Source organism: Pseudopodoces humilis, chromosome 33 (assembly GCF_049639895.1).
Source record: "Pseudopodoces humilis isolate 2021_Gansu_Grassland_sample_001 chromosome 33, ASM4963989v1, whole genome shotgun sequence".
Lineage (NCBI taxonomy): Eukaryota > Metazoa > Chordata > Aves > Passeriformes > Paridae > Pseudopodoces > Pseudopodoces humilis.
Window position 1 is genome coordinate 155,703 of NC_142232.1, and position 26,580 is coordinate 182,282.

Here is a 26,580-nt window from a genome sequence, read left to right on the forward strand (position 1 = left end):
CGTGAAACGCCGCCCACAGCAAGATGGTAATGGGGATTGGGGGCTCCTTGTTGGGCTTTGTCTTCCTGGTGCTGGGGCTCAGCTTCTACCTGAGCAAAAAGGTGAGGGGGGGTCCTGGGGCTTGTGTCCTCCCTCCCCCAGAGCGTGTGTGTTCCCCTTGGGGCCTCCACTCTGGTGTCACCCGCTTTTCTCTGCCCACAGAGCTCCTGAGGCAATGGCAAAAGGTTCTCTAGGATTAAAAGTCAACAAACCCACTCTCCCCAAGGAATTGCCATTGTTGGTCTGTGTCCCAATGGATGTTCCTGCCCCGGTGTTCATCCAGGTGCCCACGGGGAGCCAGGAAGATGTGGAGCCTCCCAGCCAGGTGTCTTCCCAACACGGATCACCAGGACCACGGATCACCAGGGCTCTGCCCAACGGGGGTCACTGGGGATCATCCAACGCCGATCCTCCCATGGGGGATGGAGCTGGAGCAGCGCACGAAGCTCTTCCCGCACTCGGGGCACTCGCAGGGCTTCCCTTACAGGTGACTCCGTTCGTGTCGGGTCAAGTGAGCGCTCTGTGAGAAGCTCTTCCCACACTGGGGACACTCGTAGGGCCTCTCCCCACTGTGGATGCGCTGGTGTGCCCTCAGGTAGGAGCTCCACCCAAACCTCTTCCCACATTCCAAGCAGGTGTAGGGCCGTTCCCCTGTGTGGATCACCTGGTGTTTCATCAGGTAAAACGTGCTGGTGAAGCTCTTCCCACATTTCTCACACTCATAGGGCTTTTCCTCAGTGTGGATCCTCTGGTGATTCCTAAGGTTGGAGCACTGGCTGAAGTTCTCCCCACATTCCCCACACTCGTAGGGCTTTTCCCCAGTGTGGATCACCTGGTGCCGGAGCAGGAAGGACCTGTAGCTGTAGCCCTTCCCACATTCCAAGCACTTGTGGGGCTTCTCCCCCAGCTCTGAGCTCCGGCTGGATCTCTGGCCGTGTTCCTGGAACAGGGAGGGTCTTTCCTCCTCGCAGCTCTGTGGAATGGGTTTGCAGCCCCTCCTTGTGTGGGATCTCCATGGCTTTTCCTCCTCCTCCTCCATCTGAACACAGTTCTGGAACGTAAAATCCTGGATGGGGGAAAAAAAACAAAAACAGGAGAGCGCCTTGTGCTGGGGGTTCCTCCTTGCCCAAGTTCATCTCACAAAGTCATTGGGCATCTTGTGTCTGTAAGAACCTCCAGGACACCAAGACTCAGCCCAAATATCCTCCAAATATCAAAAGAGATCAAAAACTAATCAAATAACAAGATTCAGCCAAACCCCTCTCCAGAATAGAAAGGTTCAGCCCTTAAAAGAAACCAAAGCACCAACATTTAGAGAAAGGCCATGGCACAGTTCCTACAGCCCCTGAGGGATCAAGCCCAGGGCCCAAGGGGGCCCCAGCACCCAGGGGACACCCTCGGCCACAAGCACCTGGCACAGGCATTGCCCTCCTGGCCAGGGGACAGCCCACCCAAACAGCCCCTGGCAAGGAATCAGCCTTCCAGCTGCAGGGCACAAGGACACTGCAAGCACAGACAGGAGCACCCTCAGCACGAGCAAGTCCAGCCCTTGATGGACACGGATTCTTAGCGGTGGCACAGCTCCCATTCCACCAGGGACCCACCACACTGCAGCCCTTGGGAACATTCAGGGTGGCTCTGGATCCAGAGGAGACCTTTCCTGATGGACACAGGGGCCTCTCCATCCACTCAGAATCTTACACCTAAAGGTGTTAGGGAAAATTTTAATAATTAAGGCACTAAGTGGGAAAGATGAGCAGGTGTGTTTTATTCAAACACTATTAGCAGATGGGGGGGATGGGCTTGAAATGCAGGAGCTTTTATTTGCACACAATTGTGATTGTAATTTACTAGGAAGGGATTTGATGGCTAAATGGGGAACGCAAATTAATGTTGCAAAAGGTGATACAGAGGCTGGTTCTGTTGTACCTCTGTGTCAAATGTCTGGCAGAGCCTAGGCTGAAGTGAACCCAGAAGTGTGGGCAGCCCCCCAAGGGAAATTGGCAAAATTAGATATGGAGCCTCTCCAAATTTCCCTGAAGCAACCAGGACAAGAGGTGTCGAAAAGCAATCCCCTGTTCCAAGGGAGGGAAGGAAGGGCTCACAGCCTGTCTGTGAGTCCTGCTCAAGGCACGGCTTTGGGAGCCAGGGATGGCTCCCTAGAATGCTCCTATCCTGCCAAACAAGAAATCCAATGGAATCCACAGAATGCTGCAGGACCCAAGAATAAGAAATGAGATGATGAAACCGAGGCACCCCACAGGCTCAGATCCTTACACCATCCTCAACCAGGTGCCCTCCTCACACTGCTGCCAGTCAGAACTTGATGCAAAAGATGCTTTCTGGGGATCTGCCCACTTCCAGAGGATGCAAATAGAATTCTGCCTTGGGCTGGCAACAAGAGGTAGAAGGGAAAATGCTCAAGACATGGACGGTCCTTCTGCAGGGATGCACGGAAGCACCGGCCTTACTGGGGCAAGCCCTGCAGGAAATATCAAAGGAATTGACCTCACCCCCAGGGACTGGCTTAATGCAGGATGTGGATGACTTGATCTAGTCAGAAAAACAAGGAGAAGAGGTAGAGGAAGCCTCTGTGAAATGGCTTCATTTTCAGGCTAAAAAGCAGCTTTGAGTATCTGGGAAAACAGAAAGGACAAATGACAGAGAAAAAGTTTAAATATTCGAGACCTATTTTGACTGAAGCTTTGTTTTGTATTGACCCTGACAGGGTTCAGGGAATATCAGAAATAATGTTACCCAGGTCTAAAATGGAGCTGCAGCAATTCTTAGGATTAATAGGGAATTGTAGGAGCTGGATTGAGGATTCTCTTTTCCACCCAGAATATTGCGTGCATTTTTTACCCCCAGATAGTCTCAATGTTATGGAGTGGACATAAGAAAGAGAACAAAATTTATCAAAATGAAAAAAATAAAATGATTGATGCCCCAGCCATGGCTCTTCCAGACTCAGAAATCTGAATTGGAAGGGAATATTAAACAGGCCACCCCTGAGCCTGCACTGAAGGCAACGCAGCAGCAGCCAGGGCTCCCCAGCGGGGGAAGCCCCTGGGCCTGCCCACAGATCCTCTGCTCAAATCCTCGGCCTGGGCACCCTCCTTTGCCATCTCCAGCCACTGCGGGACAATCCTTGCTCTCACTCTTGCAGCTTCAGGCCTTTCTGTGCCTGCCCTCGCCACAGCTGCTGGGGAAGGCACCGGGACAATTCCACTCTGCCTCTCAATTCCACTCACACTCTGCCCTGCCTGGGATTAGCTGCTGGCAAAATAGACCAACTTTAAAATGGCTTCAAATCTTATTTCTCTGAAGGGATTTGCCTTGGGGAAAGGAATTTTAAACGTTTTTTTTAAGGGATGTTCCACCACTCAGCAGAGATGAAATTATCATCTCAACAGACTGGGAATAGCTCAATAGATTCCAACCAATATAAAGACCATCAACAAAACATCAACACCCAGCAGCAAACATCAACCAACATCTACCCCAGACACTGCCCCAGGCACAGCTGGAGACACCTGGTCTGGAAAAGGCTGAGCAGGAAATCCAGGAGTGCCCACCTAATTCACATCACAGGCACAGAAATCCGGGTGCAACAGGAAACCAAATCCTAACAACTCCACACCTTCAAACCAATGAACATTAAACCAAGGGATTTCTATGGGTTCTGACTGTATAAAGTTTTGGAAAAATGTAGTAAATTCATGTGTCATGGAATGATTTTCTCTGCACACCCAGCTTAAGTGTGGATTTAATGATTTCTGTTGCACATCCTGGCCAGAATCAAGTTGTGCCTTGACTCTCTAGCACTAAAGACATTGCGGGAGAGTGTTTGATTTTCCCAAAGTTTCAGTGAAAGGATTACACCATTAGAAATTTTTTTTGTAATAATCCTGATTTTATATTGTCAGTTCAGTTTGTGCCAGGGCAGGGAGAATCACTTTTTAGGCCGAGAGAGAAGTAGGAAAAATTTGATTCCTTTGAAAATTTTGTGAATGTTTGTGCCTGGCTCATAGCGATGACAAAAATTCTGTATGGGTTTTTGGATATTCCCTTTCAGGCTGTTTTTGAAAAACTAGAAGAGCTTTAAAGGTGACCCTTTATCTCATAAACACTTATTAGAGTAATGTAAAATAAAATAAACCAAAACAAAAAACAACCACATTTTGAGGCTGGCACATGTGAGTCATCCCAGGACTGCCCTGGAAGAGAAGCTTTGTTCCAGGCAGCCAGAAGAGGAGCTTTAGAAATGCAAATTAACACTGATGGCCCAAAGCCTGCACAATGGCCCAGGGGCTCCCTGCCTGCAGGAGGAATTGGGCTGATTCCCTCTGCCCCTCAGCCCAAGCTCTGCCTGCTTGCACAGATGGAATTTGCACAGCTAAAGGCAGAGCCCATTGTGAGGATATCTGACTCTGCAACAGAAATTAAGTTAAGCTGCAAAGGAAAACAGAAAATGGGGAATGTTGTGAAAACTTCACTAAAACAAGATACATAGGGTGTATCAGACCACTGGGGTTTATTTGCTACCACAAGTTCAGGGAAATCAGTTGGGAATCCAAGTATGTGATGATTTAATGAGAGAAAAGCTGACAATTGATGCAGCCCTGGCTGGAGGGAGCACCCAAAAATGGGGAAAAGATGAACGGCCACCACAACAAATCCTGCAACACCATGGACCAGACCTTGGGAACCCAAACAAATTCACATCAGGTACCAGAGAAACCATTTCTCATTTCAATGGGATAATTAGATTACAGGATGCCATTGAAATAACACCCAACCAGACAGCTCCAGCTCCTGACCTTCCCCCCAACCAATCCACTCAGATGATGAATACAACATTTCACCGTGGAATGGGATCACATTATCTATTAGCAGAAGGAGACAGAATTTGTGGAAAAGTAAATGACTCAAACTGCTGTTGACAAATAGATGAGAACAGATACCAAAGGAAACAAGAAAGCAGCTCATGAACCAGTCCAAATGAGGAAAGGATGGGAATGGGAAACGTTTTTGTGGTTCCCCGGCAGACCATGGGTTAAACGAATGCCAGACAGAGCTGTTCCTCTTGAAACCTACACCCCAAAATTCCTGTAACTCAGGGATTCCTCCCAGAAACATCTGCTAGGATCTCCCAGAATTGAGTGAAAGGGGGGATGGGGACCCCCAGACTGAGCAGGAGGGGCCTGGAACCCCCAAATCCAAACACGAGGGAGGGGGTTGGAGATTGGAGGGATGATTGGGAAGGGGCAAAAGAGTGGGGGAAAAGAAGGGGCTGGGACCCACAAAGAATAGGAGACGGTGCTGAGAAACCGAAATTGAATTCGGTGGGGTTAGTGGATCGGGGGAACGACGAAAAACGGGGAAAAGGAGAGGGAAAGGTGGGCTTGGGATGAAAGAAACCTGGTTCCCTGTCCCGTAGCACTCGATCCCTGGAGCGATTCCCTGCGGCTTGTGGGGAGGAAGATCCGCATTGGGGGGTCCCCAAGCCCCCTGCCCATCCCAGCGTGTCCATCTCGCTGGTGCCCTCGAGCTCCCAGCCCGGCCCCGGCCGCCTGCTCTGCTCCCTGATGGATTTCTCCCCTGCCCACATCCAGCTGAGCTGCTCCCAGGGCCAGCAGCAGCTCTCGGGCCACGTGCTGGCCACTGCCGTGCTCCCCAGCGGGGACTGGAGCCAGCAGCTCCTGGTGCTGCTGGAAACCGCCCCCGGCAATGCGGGCTCAGCTCCAGCTGCCAGGTGGAGCACGTCAGCCTGGAGCACCCCCTGAGCCGGCACTGGGGCACGGCCCGGCCCCCACAGCGCCGGCAGGGGCTGGCAGGACACCGAGGGGATTTGGGGCTCCTGGGCTTAACTGGCAGCCCCTCCTTGAGAACCCCTCTCCCCCTGTCCCAGCTCCCCTCATCCCCCTCTCCCAGCCCTTTCCCAGCGGCTCCCGGCCCCGCTCCGCTCACCCCAGAGCTCCTCGCCAGCAGCCGAGAGATGGAGGAGGAGGGGAAGGAGGAGGAGGAGGAGGAGCGGGAGGAAGAGGAGGGGTAGAGGAGGAGCAGGAACTGCAAGAGGAGCAGCAGAGGAGGCCCCACGTGCGTCCATCGCTCTCTGGATCTGCAGCCCCTTCGCGCCGGGAGCATCGGGCCCCGCATCCCGCAGCTCACCGGGGACGGGAATGACGGATTTGTTTGTCTTTACAAACCAGCTGGGGCTCTGCTGACAGATGAAACCAGCACTGAGCGAGAAAACAAACAATGGGATGGATTCCACTGATGGATGAATGGAAAAAGATATTTGCCTTTACAAACAAACAGTAGATTTGCTGGTAAATTATATTGGATATTGAAAGATGAAGGAGGCAATGGGGAAACACCATAAATTCCATAAGAATTAAAAATGAAGACGCAGGGTTATACACTGTAGGGGAATCTTAGTTATCAGGCATTCCGGGAAATCTGTACCTCTCAAGTACCTCAGGCAAAGGGGAAAGAGAGGGAGATGGAGCTGGGAAATTGGGATAAAAAAAGTCCTTGACCTCCAAGAATTTGAGAGACCCCAGGGAAATTCCCCATGGCCTTTTCCTCTATATGACTAAAGTAAAAGGGCTCCTCTGTCTCTTTTTGGACATAAACCTCTGGTGTTTGTGGATTAATTTTCCTGACAGCTGGAAGGAGGGAGGCATGAGGGGAAGCTGGTTTTAGAAGTCTTCCTTTCCTTCTCATGATTGTGCTCTGAGTTTTTGGAGTTTACAGCCAGAAGTCTTCCTCTTTCCCCACTCATCCACCGGGTTTGGGGCGGTTTTCCCCTTTTGGGGGAAATCAAAGCAATGCACTCATGGTCCTAATTAGAGGTGGGAGAAGTGAGGCTCCAGGGCTTCCCGCTGAGCCGGAGGCACCCAGCAGCCAGGGCTGGGCAAGGCGGGCCGGGAGGTGCGGAGAACTTTGTTTGTGTTGGGAGCTCAATGGCGGCTCGGGCCGGGCCCGTTCCAGGGCTGTTCCTCATCCCCGCCTTTCCCCTCACGCAGCCCGGGGCGGGCCCTGAGAGCGCGGGGCGGGGCTGTGCCGTGTGCAGAGCCCGCCGCTGGCTGCGATTGGCTGCTTCTGCCGTCACTCGTGGCTCTGGCGCGCGCTGATTGGGCAGAGCGGGGACAAGCCCGGCCCCGCTGGCGCCCCCAGGGCGGCCGTGGGGCAGGAGAGCCGCCATTGCCGGAGCGTCTGTGCGGGCCCGGCAGCGGCGGCAGCAGCGGCCGGAGCCCGGTGAGGCGGCGGCGGAGCTCGGAGGCGGCCCCGGCCATCGCAGGTGGGAGCCGCGCTCGGTTCTGCGGGGGCTCGGGGCTCGCTGCGGGCCCGGGAGGGGGCGGCAGGGGGCTGTGGCGGGTGGCTTGTGCCGTGGCCGGCCCGTGTTGGCCCTGGGCTGAGGGCGCTGCGGGAGCGGCTGCCCGCGGTCTCCTTGCCGCTGGGGCCTCGGCAGGAGGCGGTGGCGGAGCAGCGCTGGCTCGTCCCGCTTCGTGTCGGGAGGCCGGAGGTGGCTGCGCTGGGCCCGGGGCTGGGCGGGAAAATTCCCGGCGCCACAGGTTTGTGTGGCCAAAGGAGGCAGAGGAGTGGTGTGCGAGTGACTTTATTGCTGCCCAAAGGGAGAGGCCATGGGGCATTTGCCATGCGCTCTCTCCAGGTGTTGGAGGACGCGGCCTCGTTTTTGTCCTGATTTTCCCGGCCGCATGTCCCTGTCCCTTTGCCCAACACTGGCGGAGGTGCTTGGAAGGTTCAGCCTTCCCGATCCTCCTGCTGCATGTCCTTTTTTTGTCCTGTTTTTGTATAACATCCGATATTCCTGGCTCTGTGAAGTGTTTGTTCTTCTGGAAGTTCAGGAATATATCGACATTTAGTCTGAGCAGCAGTCCTTATCAATTAGTAACATTTTCTGAAACTGGTGATTTCTCCCACTGCTTCCTTATATACAAGTCCCTGGCTCTATCTCCAAGCAGATTCACTCATTGCCTGTGTTTTTTTCTTCCTGGTTCTTTGTTTTTGGGATTGCTCTCAGTGCCCTCATTCTCTGTCCTTTTGTAGCCGTTTGTGGCTCAGGAGGCCTGGCTGCCACCTGCATCCCCTTGCTCAGCTGCTGAATGAGCTGCACTCAGCAAGGTGTGGTGCATGGTAAAAAGATGAGAGTTGCTGTAGCACATGAGAGGAGAAACAGCATTTGTTTAACCCATGGTCTGTGAGGGAACCACAAAACTTGTTCCCTATTCCCATCCTTTCCATGTTTGAACAAGTACATGAGCTGCTTTGCTATTTCCTTTTTTATTTGTTTCTGCACCTTTTCCTTGCTGATCTGTTTGCCAAGAGCAGTTTGATTCATTTAACTTTTCCACAAACTCTGCCTCGATTTTCTGCTGAAAGATAATCTGATGCCATCCCATGGTGAAATGTTGTGTTCCTCATCTGAGTGGATTGGTTGGGAGGAAGGTCAGGAGCTGGAGCTGTCTGGTTGGTTATTATTTCAATGACATCCTGTAATCTAATTATGCCATTGAAATGAGAAATGGTTTCTCTGGTACCTGCTATGAATTCATCAGGGTTCCCAGGGTCTGGTCCATGGTGTTGCAGGATTTGTTCTGGTGGTCGTTCATCTTTTCCCCATTTTTGGGTGCTCCCTCCTGATATGCGAAATAAAAAGAACTCTATAACTCTCAGAGTAGTTATAAGAGTAAGTATGAATTTATTCAGCGCTGAGGTACATGTGGGATATCTCCTCTGAAAAGCATGCACACCTTTTTGATTTGGTTTTCTCTTTTTATCTTTTACAGACTAGGTTTACAAGATACGCCTAATACATATTAATTTTTTAACTCTGCTTGTCCTCACTTCATATTACAATTAACTCCATGCCCCTTTCAGTCCTTTGGCCACATTTGGAACTTTAAATCTGTTCTTTCAGGCTTAGGGTCTGAAGAATCTCCTTTATCTTGTGGTGCCATTGTCTTTGCATCTTGTTTGTGTATTCTGGCTCCTTATCTTATCTTGCAGTCTGACTCTCTTCTTGTTCTTGTGGATCAGAGTGTCAGGGTATGGTTTTTGTCAAACCCCCCTTTTAGTCAAGCATTTCTTTGTGTTTATTTGCTAATTTTTAATTTCTGTTTCACTCCAGCCAGGGCTGCATCAATTGTCAGCTTTTCTCTCATTAAATCATCACATACTTGGATTCCCAACTGATTTCCCTGAACTTGTGGTAGCAAATAAACCCCAGTGGTCTGATACACCCTATATAACATAGACAGAGACAGCACATGTTGGAGTGGGGACAGGGATGATTCCCCCCCACTTGTTTTAGTGAAGTTTTCACAACATTCTCCATTTTCTGTTTTCCTTTGCAGCTTAACCAATTTCTGCTGCAGAGTCAGATATCCTCACAATGGGCTCTGCCTTTAGCTGTGCAAATTCCATCTGTGCAAGCAGGCAGAGCTTGGGCTGAGGGGCAGAGGGAATCAGCCCAATTCCTCCTGCAGGTAGGAAGCCCCTGGGCCATTGTGCAGGCTTTGGGCCATCAGTGTTAATTTGCATTTCTAAATCTCCTCTCCTGGCTGCCTGGAACAAAGCTTCTCTTCCAGGGCAGACATCCCGTGACTCACACATGGCCCCCCACAGAATCTGCTATTTTTATTTTTTTGACAAAAAATATTCTCTTAATGGTTTACGAGTTAAAGGGTCACCTTTAAAGCTCTTCTAGTTTTTCAAAATACATCTTAAATGTGAACATCAAAAAACTCATACCATCATTTTGCCATCACTACGAGCCACACACAAACATAAAGAGAAATTACAAAGCAATCAAGTATTTCCTTTTTCTTCTCCTAAAACTAAAAAGTGATTCTCACAACATTGTCCCAAACAGAACCCACCATATAGAAGTAAAATTATTATGAAAAATTATTCTAATGGTGTAATCCTTTCACTGAAACTGTGAAAAGCAAAAACTCTTCAACAATGTCTTTAGAGAAATAAGGTGTTACTTGATTCTGGCCAGAATGTGCAACAGGAATAATTTCATGCACACTTAGGCTGGGTGTGCAGAGAAAATCATTCCATGACACATGAGTTTGACTAGATTTTTCTAAATTTATACAGTCTGACCCCATAGAAATCCATTGGTTTAATGTTCATTGGTTTGAAGGTGTGGAGTTGTTAGGATTTGGTTTCCTGTTGCACCCGGATTTCTGTGCCTGTGATGTGAATTAGGTGGGCACTCCTGGATTTCCTGGATTTCCTGCTCAGCCTTTTCCAGACCAGGTGTCTCCAGCTGTGCCTGGGGCAGTGTCTGGGGTAGATGTTGGTTGATGTTTGCTGCTGGGTGTTGATGTTTTGTTGATGGTCATTATCTTGGGGAGAATCTTTTGGGCTATTCCCAGTCTGTTGAGATGTTAATTTCATCTCTGCTGAGTGCTGGAAAATCCCTTAAAAAAACCCTTTAAAATTCCTTTCCCCAAGGCAAAGGCAAACCTAGTGTGAGCAGAGAAATAAGATTTGAAGCCATTTTAAAGTTGGTCTATTTTGCCAGCAGCTAATCCCAGGCAGGGCAGAGTGTGAGTGGAATTGAGAGGCAGAGTGGAATTGTCCCGGTGCCTTCCCCAGCAGCTGTGGCGAGGGCAGGCACAGAAAGGCCTGAAGCTGCAAGAGTGAGAGCAAGGATTGTCCCGCAGTGGCTGGAGATGGCAAAGGAGGGTGCCCAGGCCGAGGATTTGAGCAGAGGATCTGTGGGCAGGCCCAGGGGCTTCCCCCGCTGGGGAGCCCTGGCTGCTGCTGCGTTGCCTTCAGTGCAGGCTCAGGGGTGGCCTGTTTAATATTGCCTTCCAATTCAGATTTCTGAGTCTGGAAGAGCCATGGCTGGGGCATCAATCATTTTATTTTTTTTCATTTTGTTAAGTTTTGTTCTCTTCCTTATGTCCACTACATAACATTGAGGCCATCTGGGGGTAAAAAGTTCACTCAATGTTCTGCCTGGAAGAGAGAATCCTCAATCCAGCTCCTGCAATTCCCTGTTAATTATAAGAATTATTCCAGCTCCATTTTAGTCCTGGGTAACATTATTTCTTAGATTCCTTGAACCCTGTCAGGGTCAATAGAAGACAAATCTTCAGTCAAAATAGGTCTCAAATATTTAACCATTTTCTCTACCGTTTGCCTTTCTTTTTCTTCAGATACTCAAAGCTGTTTTTTTGCCTGAAAATGAAGCCATTTCACAGAGGCTTCCTCTACCTCTTCTCCTTGTCCTCCTGACTGGATCAAGTCATCCACATCCTGCATTAAGCCAGTCCCTGGGGGTGAGGTGAATTCCTTTGGTATTTCCTGCAAGGCTTGCCCCAATCAGGCCGGTGCTTCCGTGCATCCCTGCAGAAGGACCGTCCATGTCTTGAGCATTTTCTCTTCTAGCTCTTGTTGCCAGCCCAAGGCAGAATTGTGTTTGCATCCTCTGGAAGTGGGCAGATCCCCAGAAAGCATCTTTTGCATCAAGTTCTGAATGGCAGCAGTGTGAGGAGGGCACCTGGTTCAGGATGGTGTAAGGATCTGAGCCTGTGGGGTGCCTCGGTTTCATCATCTCATTTCTTCTTCTTGGGTCCTGCAGCATTCTGTGGATTCCATTGGATTTCTTGTTTGGCAGGATAGGAGCATTCTAGGGAGCCATCCCTGGCTCCCCAAGCCGTGCCTTGAGCAGGACTCACAGACAGGCTGTGAGCCCTTCCTTCCCTCCCTTGGAACAGGGGATTGCTTTTCGACACCTCTTGTCCTGGTTGCTTCAGGGAAATTTGGAGAGGCTCCATATCTAATTTTGCCAATTTCCCTGGGGCTGCCCACACTTGTGGGTTCACTTCAGCCAAGGCTCTGCCAGATATTTGATCTTGATCCTTGCAGGTCTAATCCCCATTTCTGAGCTGTTCCTTCCTCGTGCTCGCTGTGCTGAGGCTCCCCTCCCCAGCCCGTATCCCAGAGCCGGTCCCTGTCCTGCCGCAGTGTCCAAAGGCGGCCCCCCCGGCGGGCAGGGCCGGCAGCTCCACGGGGCCGGGCAGCGGCCGGGGCGTCCCGCAGCCTCCTGGGGGCCGGGGGCCACTGCCGGCCCTGCCCGGGGGGTGCTGGGCTCAGGCAGCGCCCGGCGCTGAGCCCCGGCTGCCCCACAGCCCCGGCCCGGCCCCACAGCTCCCCACAGGCCCCCAGCCCGTGCTCCCGGTGCCGCAGCTCTGCGCCCGCTCCTGCCGCTCCCAGCTCAGAGAAACCCCCTGAAATCCTGACCTCCTTGTTTTCCTGGCCTGGAAAACTGGGATACAAAGGATCTGAGTCAGCTGGCAAATTCTGAGGATAAGACCCTTCTGAAAAATATCCCAATCCTCAGTATTTTTCTCTTCCTCCTCTTTTCCATCATCCTTTTTCTTACCCCATAGATTGCTCTTGCTGCTTCTTGCCTTAAGCACATTCCTGCACACTCCCCTTCAGCCAATCCCTTCCCAGCACACCAACACCATCCATCCCCTGTTGTCTAAATCCCTTCTGGCGTTCCCTTATTGCCCCCCTGGGTGTCCATGTCCTTAATTCCCTCTGGGAGAATGTGCAAACGACCTCCACATGCTCCCAAGGGACCCTTGAGAGATATTTTGGGATCCTCATCCCTTTTGCTGGGACCCCATTGTGGCTTTCCCTTTTGTCCCCTCCCTGGGTGCCCTGCCATGTTTACTCCCCGAAGATGCCACTGGAGTCACTGCTGAGATTTTCAGTGCTCTCTCCCTGCCGACTCTTGAGAGCCCCCCTGATCCGTCACTCGTCTGTCTCCTGCTCACTCTCGGGTACCCAATCAATCCCCGGTGCCGCCGCCAGCCGAGGGAGCCGATCCCCCAAACTGGGTGAGGCACCTTCAGCTGCACTCACTGCCCGCCGGCCCGGACGGTGGAAGGAATTGCGGAGGAGCCCCAAGGTGTGAGGAAAAATTGACATCCCCAGAGGTTTCTGTCCACAGGGAAGACAGAGGAGTCCTGTCACAGTAATGTCACTCATAAAAAAAGGGGGAGGCCATGGGACATTTCTGATGAGATTTCACCAATTGTTGGCAGACACAGCCTCCTTTTCATCCTAATTTTCTTGGTCACATCTCCCTCTCCCTTTCCCCATTCGCTGAAGTCCTGGAGAGGTACAGACTTCCCAATGCACCTCCTACATACCCCCTTAAAATGCACCCCACTTTTGTATAGCTAACGATATTGATGGCTGTGTTAAGTCTTTGTTGTTCTTCTGGAAGTTGATGAATTTAGCAGGACCTTGTCTGAGCAGCAGTCTGTGTCATCAATTAATAACATTTTGTGCAGCTGATGGCTCCTCCTGTCACTTCCTTATGTCCACGTCCCTGGCCCTGTGTGCAATGAGGTTGACGGGATCAGTTTGTGAAGAGCCTTTGTTGTTCTTCCTTTGCTGGGGTTCCCCCGTTTTGGGGCCATCCCCCCTGGAGCAGGGTGTCCCCCCTTGGTGCAGGCGCAGGGCTCAGGCAGGGCTGAGCCAATCAGAGCGCGCGGCGCTGATGACTCATCAGTGTCCAGGCAGAGCCGCAGCTGCCAGCGTTGCCCAGCTGGAGCCCAGCTGCGCCCCTCCCCCCCGGGCCTTGGCGCCCCCCTTGAGGGGAATTTGGGGAGGTGGGAGGGGGGAGCGCCAAGGCCGGGCCCCCCCGCGCTGTGGTGGCGGGAGCGGCTGCAGTGGGGAGCGAGTGCGGGCGGAAGCGGCCGAGAGCCCAGCGCTGCCCCAGGCCGAGCTGGCCCAGCTCCATCCGTGCCCCTGCGGTGGGATGCTGTGGGACTGGGGGGGAAGAGGGAGGCGGCAGTGGGTGCTGGGCCTGGGGGCAGGAGGAGAAGGGAAGGAGAAGCAGGGTTGAAGACCAGAATGGTTAAAGGATGCACGTGGGAGGACAAGGTTGGATTGTGCAGGCGTAGGAGGAAGTGGAGTGTGAGGTAGAGTAGGGACACAGGAAGAGGAAGAGGAGCAGGAAGAGGAAGCAGCACAAGGTTCCACCCTCCCTGTGTGTGCAGTCCCAGGAGTGTTGCCCTGCCCACAGTCCGTTGGTGACTGAGGAGCGGGATCCGCAGTTTTCACAGGTCTGTATCTTTGTGTTTCTGAGCTTTATTGGGCTAAATGTTGGTGCTTTGTCTTTTTGCAGGTGCTGAATCATTCTATTCTGTAGGGGGTTTTGCCTGAATTTGGTGATTGGGTAGTTTTTCATCTTTGTTTTGATGTTTGGAGGATGTTTGGGCTCAGTCTTGGTGTTTTGGTTTGTTACAGACACAAGATGCCCAGTGACTTTCTGAGATGACCTTGGGCATGGAGGAACCCCCAGCCCAAAATGCTCTCCTCTCTTTTTTTCCTCCAAACCAGGAATTTTCATTCCCAAACTGTGTCCAGATGGAAGAGGAGGAGGAAAAGCCCCAGAGATCCCGCACAAGGAGGGGCTGCAAACCCAGTCCAGGGAGCTGCGAGGAGGAAAGATCCCCCCAGTGCCAGGAACACGGCCAGAGATCCAGCCGGAGCTCAGAGCTGGGGGAGAAGCCCCACAAGTGCTTGGAATGTGGGAAGGGCTTCAGAAAGAGCTCTGACCTGCTCCGGCACCAGGTGACCCACACTGGGGAAAAGCCCTACGAGTGTGGGAAATGTGGGAAGAGGTTCAGAGATGTCTCTGGCCTGATGAGGCACCAGGTGATCCACACAGGGGAACGACCCTACACCTGCTTGGAATGTGGGAAGAGCTTTGGGTGGAGCTCCTACCTGAGGGCACACCAGCTCATCCACACTGGGGAGAGGCCCTATGAGTGTCCCCAGTGTGGGAAGAGGTTTCAGACCAGCTCCAGTGTCCTCCTACATGAGCGGATTCACACAGACGAGAGGCCCTTCCGCTGCCCCGACTGCGGGAAGAGCTTCAACCGGAACTCCCACCTCACCATCCACCGGCGCATCCACAGTGGGGAGAGGCCCTACGAGTGTCCCCAGTGTGGGAAGAGCTTCTCACAGAGCTCTAACTTGACCCAACACCAACGGAGGCACCAGTAAGGGAAGCCCTGCGAGTGCCCCGAGTGCGGGAAGAGCTTCGTGCGCTGCTCCAGCTCCATCCCCCATGGGAGGATCGGCGTTGGATGATCCCCAGTGACCCCCGTTGGGCAGAGCCCTGGTGATCCGTGGTCCTGGTGATCCGTGTTGGGAAGACACCTGGCTGGGAGGCTCCACATCTTCCTGGCTCCCTGTGGGCACCTGGATGAAAGCAGGGGAATGAAAATCCAACAGGATACAGAATGACAATGGGAATTGTTGACTTTAAATCCTCAAGAACCTTTTGCCTCAGGAGCTGTGTGCGCAGAGAAAAGGGGGTGACACCGGGCTTGGGGGCCCAGAGGGGAGCAGACACACTCTGTTGGGGGGGAGGACACGACCCCCAGGACCCCCCCTCACCTTCCTGCACAGGCAGAAGCCGAGCACCAGTGCTAAGAAGATGAAGGCCAATATGGAGCCCCCGGTCCCCGTCAGCATCTTGCTGTGGGCAGCGTTTGACAGCATCCCTGGGGGGTCTGCAGGGGTCAGGACCCCCAAAACCTCTCACAGACACCTCAAGCCGTTCAAAGCGCCCTCCCAGTCTCTCCCAGCCCACCTAGGACCCTCTGAAATCTCATTTGGAGTCACTAATTTTAAACAATTAAGAATTTTACAAAAATTAGAGATCTTAGCTAGAGATAGGTCTTGCTGGAACTAGTTAGAGTTAATGATGAAGTGAGAAGCAGGATTTGAGATAATGAATCTCAGACTGAGGTAAAAAATTACTTGTCATTGTATGTTTGTTCAGCTGTGCTTATAATGAGAAAAGAGAAAGTGATAAACGGGATCAGGAAGATCACAGACCTTACATCTGGAAACCCATTTCAAAGTCACAAGGGAGGAAACTGGAGTTGTACCAAATGTCATTTGTAATGTCAACCACTGTAAAGGTAGAAAGGTGAGAGTGAGGAAGAGCGGTTTTTCTTCATCTCTTGATGACTCCTCACCAAAACGACCTCTTCTTCAAATTACAGAGCCCACCACGCAGGCATAGTGACTTTTCAAACTCATTACCGTGATTTTTAATCCAACGTGGAGAATGGGAAATGTTGGCATTATGCATATGTATTACTATTATTATGTATTAGTATTTTGGATATTTAAGATTTGTGTAAATAAATAGACACTGGAATCTTTTGTCAACTTGCAGTGCGTATTAAGGGGTGACTCCCGCACTCGCCCAGTGCTGTGATTAAACATCCACTTTGTAACTTTAAACTGTTGGAGAGGTTTTTTGTCCATTAACAGATTGATATTGATACTGGATCAATATTGCTATTTTGGTAAATCACTCCCAGTCTCTTCCCAGCCTTTCCAGGACCCACCAGAGCCCCTCCTGTTCCTCTCAGGATCCCACAGTCCCCCCGGCGCTGTGGGGGCCGGGCCGTGCCCCAGTGCCGGCTCAGGGGGTGCTCCAGGCTGACGTGCTCCACCTGGCAGCTGGAGCTGAGCCCGCATTGCCGGGGGCGGTTTCCAGCAGCACCAGGAGCTGCTGGCTCCAGTCCCCGCTGGGGAGCACGGCAGTGGCCAGCACGTGGCCCGAGAGCTGCTGCTGGCCCTGGGAGCAGCTCAGCTGGATGTGGGCAGGGGAGAAATCCATCAGGGAGCAGAGCAGGCGGCCAGGGCCGGGCTGGGAGCTCGAGGCCACCAGCGCGATGGACACGCTGGGGGATACCGGGAGAGAGTGGAGAGGAGTGATGTGGCATTTAGAGGGACTGGGAATGGACTGGGAGGGACTGGGGTGGCACTGAAAGAGATGAGAGTTGATACTGGGTCACTGGAAGAGAGTGTGGACGTCTGGGAGTGAAGCGGGAATGAACTCAGAATAGACTGGGAATGGGCTAAAAAGGAATGGGAGGGACTCTGGGGCATCTGGGCGGGACTGTGGCGGCACTGTGAGGGACTGTGGCGGCACCGTGAGGGACTGTGGTGGCACTGGGAGGGACTGGGAATGAAGTGCGCGGCCCTGGGAGGCCGAGTCCAGCGCGGGGCTCTCGGCTCTGTGGATCTGCCCGGCAACTGATGAGTCATCAGAGAGACGCGCTCTGATTGGCTGGGGGGCGGTGTTAGCGTTCAGGAACACACAATCACGGAATGATTATATGCAGGTGCTTTATTGAAGAGCTCTGGGTGTCAGGGGTACACATACCCAAATCTGACCCATCTCGGTTTTAGGCTGAACATGTTTTATGCTCTATCATTATACAACTTACGTATTAATTATGAAACCTACATTGTTCTATTGTATACATTGATGTTACCCAAGCATGGATTTCTCATGATCCTCCTCAGCTCCTTAACATTGTTCTTCATGTTCTTTAAACAATAATTATATCTAATCATATCTAACAATTGTATCATGATCATCTACTGATTACACAGGTGCAGTTTGACCTGATCTTTAGCAAGTACAAGGCCTAACATTTCCCAGAGCCTGCTTTTCCCAGGCTTGGCAAACCTAACTTTCTTTCTAAATCCCTGAATTTTCTAAGATTTTAGAACCTTTTACTATCATTCCCCCCTTTGAAAGCATTTTCACTTCACTATAAGTGCAAATGTTTTCACTTGATACAGTCCTTTGTTTCTGAGTTTATACTTCATGTTCTTCAAATCCTTGATTGATGTAAGCGTTGTCCTGGATGTTGTCACGAACTGGAGAACCAGAAGATGGTGGGTGTGGATCTCACATCAGTGCCTTTATTATTTTCTGGTTCCAGGACATTTTCTTCTGTATTTCTCCCTTGAAGATGCTGTAAACTAACCAAATTGCTAAAAATACAATTAGTAAAATGATCACACTCTCAATGATAGATTTAATCCATGAATTCACATTCCACCCTAACCCTTTGAAGATTTTGCCTAATCAACTTGTAGACAAATCCTTTTGCTCTTCCTGTGCTTTGTGCTCTATTTGTTGCAACTGATTGATGTCATATTCTACATCTTCAGTTACATTTGGGGTGTGGATGCAGCAATGATCAATCCGTCCCTTTAAAAAAACTCACACGTTCCATGTTCTTTCAGGAGTAGTAAATTGTAATTGTACGTTTAGTTCTTTAAATCTTTCCTGGGTGACTCTTGCTAGTCTATCTACCTGACCTGTTTCTCTATTCTGATAGTTTGCTATAGGAGCAAGCAAAGACTCCAGCGCCCACTCAAATTTCACTCTACTAGAGGGTTCTTGCCAAGTGTCATTCTGATTCTATTCCTATCCTAATCTTCCTAGCTGTGCCTGTTGTTAGCATCCGTACCGAGATTAAATTTTGCTTTAGCAATTTTACCAGTGCCTCTGCACCCCAATGACATTTGTTATGTTTAATTTGTAGAACTTCTCTCATTATCAAGGGGGTTAACACTATTTGTCTTTGTGCAGTTACATATCACTCTTCTGAATCCTTTTGTGCATTTAGCAATTGTCCCAATTTCTCATCTTCTATTGAATATTTTGGCTTTGGAGGCAAATTAAATTGAGATACATTAGTCTTTAAAGGTATCAATGCCATTGTTGTTTGCACTTCTCGAGCAGCTTGTCGGGCTGTCCAGTCTGCTTTCCAATTTCCCTCACAAATTTTGGAGTTTCTTGATTGGTGTGCTTTACAGGGTAAATTGCTACTTCTTCAGGTTTTGTACTGCTTTTATCAATTGCAAAATTGCATCTTGATGTTTAATGTATCTACCTTGTGAAGACAGTAGTCTTCCTTCTTTCTACAGTGCTCTGTGTACATGTACTACTCCAAAAGCATACTTTGAGTCAGTCCACATGTTTACCCTTTTCCCTCTACTCAATTTTAGTGCTCTGGTTAAGGCAACCAGTTCTGCCCTCTGGGCAGATGGATTTGGTGATAATGCTTTTGCCTCCACTACTGTATTGACTGTTGTTACCACATATCCAGCGTATCTGGTCCTGTTCTCCACAAAGCTGCTTCCATCTGTGAATAGTTCCTGCTCTGGTTGCTCCAGTGGGATGTCTTTCAGGTCTTCTCTTGCTGAATAGGTGTACTCTATTACCTCTACACAGTTGTGCTCTAATGGGCCTTCTTCAGTTGTGGTACCTGGGAACAAAGCTGGATTCAAAAGGTTAGTTGTCTTTAGTGTGACATCATCCTGCTCAGTCAGGATTACCTGGAATTTCATCATCCTGCTTGGAGATAGCCAATGGCCCCCCTTTTGTTCTAAAACAGTGGTCACCATGTGTGGCACATAGACATCTATGTGTCTACCCATCGTGAGTTTCCTGGCTTCTTGGATCAGCATCACGGTGGCTGCAGCTGCCCGCAGGCATGAAGGCCATCCGGCACTCACGTTGTCAAGTTGTTTGGAAAAGCAGCCTACCAGCCTTTTCCAGCTTCCCAAATGTTGGGTCAGCACTCCCAGTGCTGGGTGTGATCTTTCATGCACAAACAGCTGAAAATCTTTGGACAAATCAGGCAGTCTTAACACCAGAGCAGTTGTCAATGCCTCCTTCAGTTTGAGGAAGGCCTCCTTCTGTGGTTTGCCCCAGGTAAGCGGTTGTGTCTTCTGGGCTTCATACAGGGGCTCTGCAATTAGTCCATAGTCCATGATCCACAGGTGGTACCACTCTGTCATCCCGAGGAAAACTCGCAGCTCATGCAGGTTCTGGGGTTCTGGAATAGCACAAATAGCTTGAATATGATTAGTACCCAGCTTTTATTGCCCTTGTGAGATTTCACATCCCAGGTAAATCACAGTCTGCTGGGCAATTTGTGTCTTTTCTTTAGACACCGTATATCCTCCCATTCCCAGCTGACTTAAAATTTCAATTGTTACCTTTATGCAGGTTGTTTTCTCTTCTGTAGCTGTCAGTATATCACCAACATACTGTCACAGCAGGTATTGTTCTCTGGTACTTGCCCATTCTCAGTCCAAATCTCCAGCTCCTTCGCCAGCTGGCTTCCAAATAGGGTTGGACTGTTCTTGTATCCTTGTGGGAGTCGTGTTCAGGTGAGCTGGGTTTTCCTTCCATTGTCTGGATTTTCCCATTCAAAGGCAAACAGTTTCCTACTTTCTTTGTCGAAGGATATGCAGAAAAAGTCATCTTTTAAGTCAATTACAGTAAACCATTTCTATTTCTCTTTTACAGATGTCAATAATGTGTAAGGATTAGCTACCACTGAGTAAATATCTTTAGTTATTCCATTTTTTGCTCTCAAATCCTGTACTAGTCTGTATTGGTCAACACAGAAATTTGGGCTCGAGTGTTAACTTCAGAAGTAATAGGTGCACATTTAGGACCCACTATTGTTATAATCAGTATGTCTCCAGTTTTGTTATTTCTAGTGAGCATTTTAAATATAACCAACCCCTGCCTCTCTGCTCACCCCTGAGAGGCAGAGTTACCAGTTTCCCTGATTCTAAAGCTGTTTGGGCTCCACTCCCAGAAGCTGAGAAGGAGACTGCTTTGGCTCACAGCCCAGAGCCTGTGGAGGTGTGCTGGGTTATACAATGGGGCATTGGATACAATGAACTTGGGACAATGCCAATTAGTGACTACTTTACTCAACTTTTAAGTGGTAAGCCATCCTTTATGTTTCTGGAGACCCCTTTCTTTATCTCTAGTGACCACCAATACTAGCAGTTAGAGATTTGTTTTCTCTTTTCTGGGTTTTCATTAAGAGAGCCAATGTATCTAACACCCTTTGCTTTCTCTGATTTTTCTTCTGGGATTTTTACAGGTCCATAATTTCTACTGTAATTGATTAGTTCTTTTGCAACTTTGCTCCGTGTCCAAATTTTATGGTTCCTAGCAGGAGAACGCAATTGTGAACCTGTCGGCTGAGAGGGGGTGGTGAAGGGAGTAAACCCAGGACCAGTGGAACCAGGTTGAGCAGTCGGGTTCCCAAGAAATCTGTCTAGTCTATCCACAGGGGTTATAGCTGCTATGGTTTTGGAGGAAAATTGCTGTAGGTTTAAGTGATTCTGGAAGGCCTTGAATGAAAGGGGTCATAATTTCAGTTTTCACAGGTAACAACATTGGTGATTCATAGCCAGCAATTAATTTTCTTTTGTGTATCATTTGCAAGCAGGCAGCTTTGTGAATGTTTTCAGTAGTTGGCTTGGGGTACTCACTATAGCTATAGGGTCCCCCCTTTCCAAGGGGTTAAGCCCCTCTGCCCAATAAGCTGTGTGCTGAGTTAGGGACCATGGGTTACGTCTGTCTCCTGCTGTTAAGAAGACTTCATGTCCCCAGTGCCCACTGGATTCCCGTTCTCTCAACCGAATTTGATCACCTCCAGTGAGAGACACTGGGAATACGTATTCTGTCTCTGACTCGTGAGGGAGGCGCCCATTCTCCCCATTTTTTCTTTTTTTTTTTCTTTTATCTTTCTTTTTTCTTTTTTCTATTTTTAGTGTTTATGTGCCGATCAAGACTTTTATCATTGATATAATTATATTCTGTTTTAATTAGAGGTTTCAAACTAGGACAGCAGTGTTCCCCACAATTTTATTCAAGTTAGCTCTTTTTGAGGGTAAATTTGATTAATGAGAGGGGTTTCCCTCCCTTGTTTCTTTTAGCAAGTCAGCATTTTTTGAATTTTATTATGGAGGGCTGCTCGCAACAGATTGATCTTACTTCTTTCTTCATCCAATTGTTTTTGCAAAGTTTTAACTAGGTTTTGGAGGGAGTCTATTGTAGTTTTTTTCTCACTTCTTTACTTACAGCGAGTTTCTATAGCTGTTGTAAGACAAGCTCCCAAAACTGAGCAGAGTATAGTTTTATTTTTGCCCAGTTTAAATTTTGTTTCATGTTGTAAAGAACATACCCTGTCAATCACATTTTCCAAATTAAACCAATTATTAAGCACCAACTTTTCCCTCTTGGAGAAGGTCTGACATTGTGTTTTGCTAACAGAGCATAACATGCATAAAATGCAGCTTTAACTCCTGCACTGCTGTTTTCAGTCATTTTACAAAGGGAAAAACCACTACAGGGAGGTATAAACTTAAATTATACACACACACACAGCTTTTTACTTCCCTGTTTGGGTGAAAAGACCAAATCTGCTTGGGAGGCACTCCTTCACTTTAAAATTCTGGTTGTCTCTTTGCTACACCAAGCAGTCAAAATTCATACACACAACAAGAACAAAAACATTCCCGCCCTTTTGCACTAAGGGATCTTTTGTGAAATCTGCAGACAGAGCCCTCAAGTGAGTGTGGGGTGCTTTTCACCTCGGCGTGTGCAGTTTGTGGGAAATCCGAGTCGCCCCCCTTGCTTTCGAGACATCGCTCACTCTTTTGGGAGTGTCGGGCTGGGTGCGGCTGGAGCGAGACGTCCTTCCCCTAATACAGACGGCACAACAAACCTGCAGCCCCTTCTGTCTGTCAGAAATCCTGTCCGTGACTCCAGTTTAAATGTCACGATTCAATAGCGTGAGTGGGACTCGTGAGAGGTTTGTTTGATCTCAGAGTGCAAAAAGGACACAAAGGGATTTCAGTTTAAATCATAACAACAATAATGTACCTTTATTTTAGTGCCAACAACAAGGGTTATGTGATAGAGGGGAGAGAGAGCGAGAGAGAGAGAGCGAGAGAGAGAGAGAGAAAACAAAGAGAGAGAGAAAACAAAGAGAGAGAGAGAAGAGGGGGTTATAGCTACCAACGGACGTGACGGGGTTGCTGGAATCTTTTTCTGTGTGAGATCTCACCGAAATTAACTTAGTCTTATGTAATTCTTCCCCAAAGTTACCTTGTTTCCAATGTGCTAATAAGCACCCCAAAGGAGAAGTACCCGGGATGGGAGCATAGCAGCCCAAAACCCTGCTCCATGTTACAACTACAATACACCAAATGCCGAACCTGCGACGCTTTCGCAGTCGTCTGACAGACGGTGCCTGGGCAATACCGACAGGAATTCCTTTAGCCCAACCACACGCGGCTTTCGCTGCGTCTAACTGGCAGGCACCCAAACCAAAGTAAAGCACCTTACCTTTCTCTCCCGGGGACGTTGTGAGCAGTGGAGACGGTCACAGCCGGATGGGCTCCCCGAGAATCCCTCGGTGCCAGCTGGAGAGTGATCGGGTCGTGAGCTCGCTCAGCAGCACTCACAGGGTCCCATCTGGGTCACCAAAATGTTAGAGCTCAGGAACACACATAATCACAGATTGATTATATGAAGGTGCTTGATTGAAGAGCTCTGGGTGTCAGGGGTACACAAACCCAAATCTGACCCGATTTGGTTTTGAGCTGAATATGTTTTATACTCAATCGTTATACAACTTACATATTAATTATTAAACATACATTGTTCTATTGCATGCATTGTTTTTACCCAAGCATGGATTTCTCGTGATCCCCTCCAACCCCCTAACATTGTTCCTTATGTTCTTTAAACAATAATTATAGCTAATCACATCTAACAATTGTATCATTTATCATCTACTGACTACACAGGTGCAGTTTGACCTGATCTTTAGCAAGCACAAGGCCTAACATTTATCAGGGCCTACTTTTCCCGGAGATTTCCAAACCTAACTTTCATTCTAAGTCTCCAATTCTAAGATTTTAGAACTATCAAAATTTTCATTTAGAACTATCAAAACTATCAATATTTTACTATCAAAACCATTCCCCTTTGTTGCAACAGAGCCTGTGAGGAACCTGAGTCTGGAAAGTAACAGTTCATTTCTTTCTTTTTTATCCCTTGGGCAGCACCCATTTTTGTCATCAGCCAAGCCTCTCTCCAGCCTGACCCCTCTGATCACTGCAGCAAAGCAACTGAGGGAGCAGCGGAGGAGGAGATGAAGCCCTTGAGGCCAGCTTTTCGTTATAGTAGTTAGGACAAGTAGTTAGTAATGTTAGTTAGCACTGTGAGTTAGTTAGGGTAGTTAGGACAGCCTGTTTGTTCTGGCAGTTATTTGAATAAAATCTCTGTTAAACCTCCAGTCCCTTGAGGTGTCCTGTCCTTCTCCCGCTGTGACTCAGCTGCCCGGAGCACTGCGAGGGGAGAGCGGGCCCAGCCTCGCCCAGAGCTGAGCCCCAGCAGAGCCTGGCAGAGCCCAGAGCAGCCTCGGCATCTGCAGAGTCAGCCTGGAAGGAGGCGCTTGGAGCCTTCTGGGCTGCAGCCGGCTCTTGCTTACAAACTGTGTGCGCTGGAAAATGCCTCTGGTTCTGCGGGAGGGCAGAAGGGGCCCGGGGAAGGCCCAAGTGCTCCATGCAAGGGAAAATCCTGCCCTGTGTTTGTGATAAATAACTATGTTGTTGTTGCCCTTTGCTATTATGTGTTGGCTTTTCCAAATTATTATAATCACAACGATTTTGATATAGCACAGTTTGTAATCACTTTTACCTGCTTTTGATATAGTAGTGTTATAAATGACTTTCAAATTTCCAAACAATCAAATTTAATTAATTGATAATATAGTTTAATAAATTGGATACAAAATAATAAAAGAATACAATTTAGTAAAAAAGAGATACAATTAAGTAGATATATTCAGATATATATATGTGAATATAATTGGCCAGTGGTTACAAATGCTTAAGGCATAAGCAAAACCGACCTGGGTACGGGGGGAGCTTCTCACCCCACCTCACATACGAAACAAAGCACTTCAAGCTAAACTTATATACTGTATGCTTATACATATTCATTAATGTTTCCCATAAGTCTCCTATTTCCGATTTTTCTGACCATTTATCTTCTAAACTACAGACTGTACCTTAATTTTGCCATGTAACATCTGCAAAGGAGTTCATCTGCTTTGTAACACTAATTCTTGATCGTTTCTAATAATAACTTTAATAACAGTTACAATTTAAGTAGCACAAATCAATTCCATTTATTACACTGGGAATGGGGAACATCTGCGCTTCCATTTCCGGGGGAACCCCCCTTCCTGAGCACAGAGACCCCCTTGAACATTCATTTTGGGGCACTGGGACCCCCTGGTACCCCCTACTCCAGCCCCAAAAACCCCTGCACCCCCTTATCAGGAACCTGGAATCCCCTGAACCCCCATTCTCGGGAATGGAAACCTCCCAGAACCCCCATTTCTGGGCACCAGGACCCCCCTGAACCTCCATTTTCAGGCACTGGGACCCCTTGAACCCCAGAACATAGGAAGAGACCCTGAACTCCCATTCCGCTGCAGCAGGACCCCCGTGCACCCCTGTATCCAGGACTGGAACCCTCCCAAACCCTCCATCCTCACACCCTGGGACCCCCCTGCAGCTGAGCCAGGCTGTTACCCCCCTGCTTTGTTGGTTTAACCCAAAGTTATCTCCTCCCCTGCCCTGCCCATCATTGTATCCCAACCCCTTTTTCCAGCACCTTCCCTATCAATCTTGTCCACCCTGCCCCTTGTTCCCAAATGTTCCCTGTCAATCCTGCCTTATGCCAACCCCCTGCTTGGGCATCCCCTTTGGAAATCCCCTAATCCACAGCACCCCACTGATCCATGTGTCCTATTCCCCTCCCCAGGATATCCCTCACTGGTTGAAGTTTTGTATCCACCCCTGAACCCTCCCCATATATAAATTGCTGTATGCTTGTATTCTGTGTCTTTTGTCCCTGGACCCTTGGGAGATTAAAGCTTTCCCTGAAACCCAATACCAAAACCCAAAAAAAACCACCTTACCCCCATTCTTGCCTCCACACTGTGTCTGACAGCTGTTAAGTGCTGTAGAGCATTGCTCTAAGCCACACCTCGGGTCATCATGCTCCTGAGGTGTGTTCCACTCCCGGTGTGGAGCTGAGGAAGAGCTGACCGGCCTTGGCACCATTTCACACCCAGCTGATCCCAGTGTGTCCCCAATCTCTCCCAGCGCCCATCCCTGTGTGTCCATCTCGCTGCTGCCCTTGAGCTGGAGCCAGCAGCTCCTGGTGCTGCTGGAAACCGCCCCCGGCAATGCGGGCTCAGCTCCAGCTGCCAGGTGGAGCACGTCAGCCTGGAGCACCCCCTGAGCCGGCACTGGGGCACGGCCCGGCCCCCACAGCGCCGGGGGCAGCGGGGGAGGCACTGGGGGGAACGGGAGGGGGATTGGGGTGCACTGGGAGGAACTGGGAGGGAGTTTGACATGGCATGGTTTAAAGTGGGGAAGGGATTGAGGTGCTTAGGATGGCTGGGAAGGGGTTTGAAGGATGTTGGGGAGGGTGGAATGGGGTTCTGGGGGTCCTGGTGGACACTGGGAGGGAGTTTGGGGGTGCTGGGTGTCACTGGAAGGGATTTGAGTGAGCCTGGAGGAGCTGGCAGGAGATTGGGGATTGGAAAGCAGGGATTGGGATGAGGTTGGTTGTGCTGGGAAGAGACTGGGAGGAGTCTTGATGAGTCCTGGTGAGGCTGGGAAGGGACTGGGAGAGGGTTTGGGGGTCCTGGGGCAGTGGGGGGAAATTGGGAGGGGCTGTGGGATCCTGAGAGGAACAGGAGGGGCTCTGGTGGGTCCTGGGGAGGCTGGGAAGAACAAGGA

General features: G+C 49.6%; 1 pseudogene; it reads right to left on the reverse strand.

Moving 5' to 3' along the window:
* LOC148182306 (uncharacterized) overlaps positions 1–26,580 on the reverse strand; it is a 702,689-nt pseudogene that overhangs the window by 56,501 nt on the left and 619,608 nt on the right.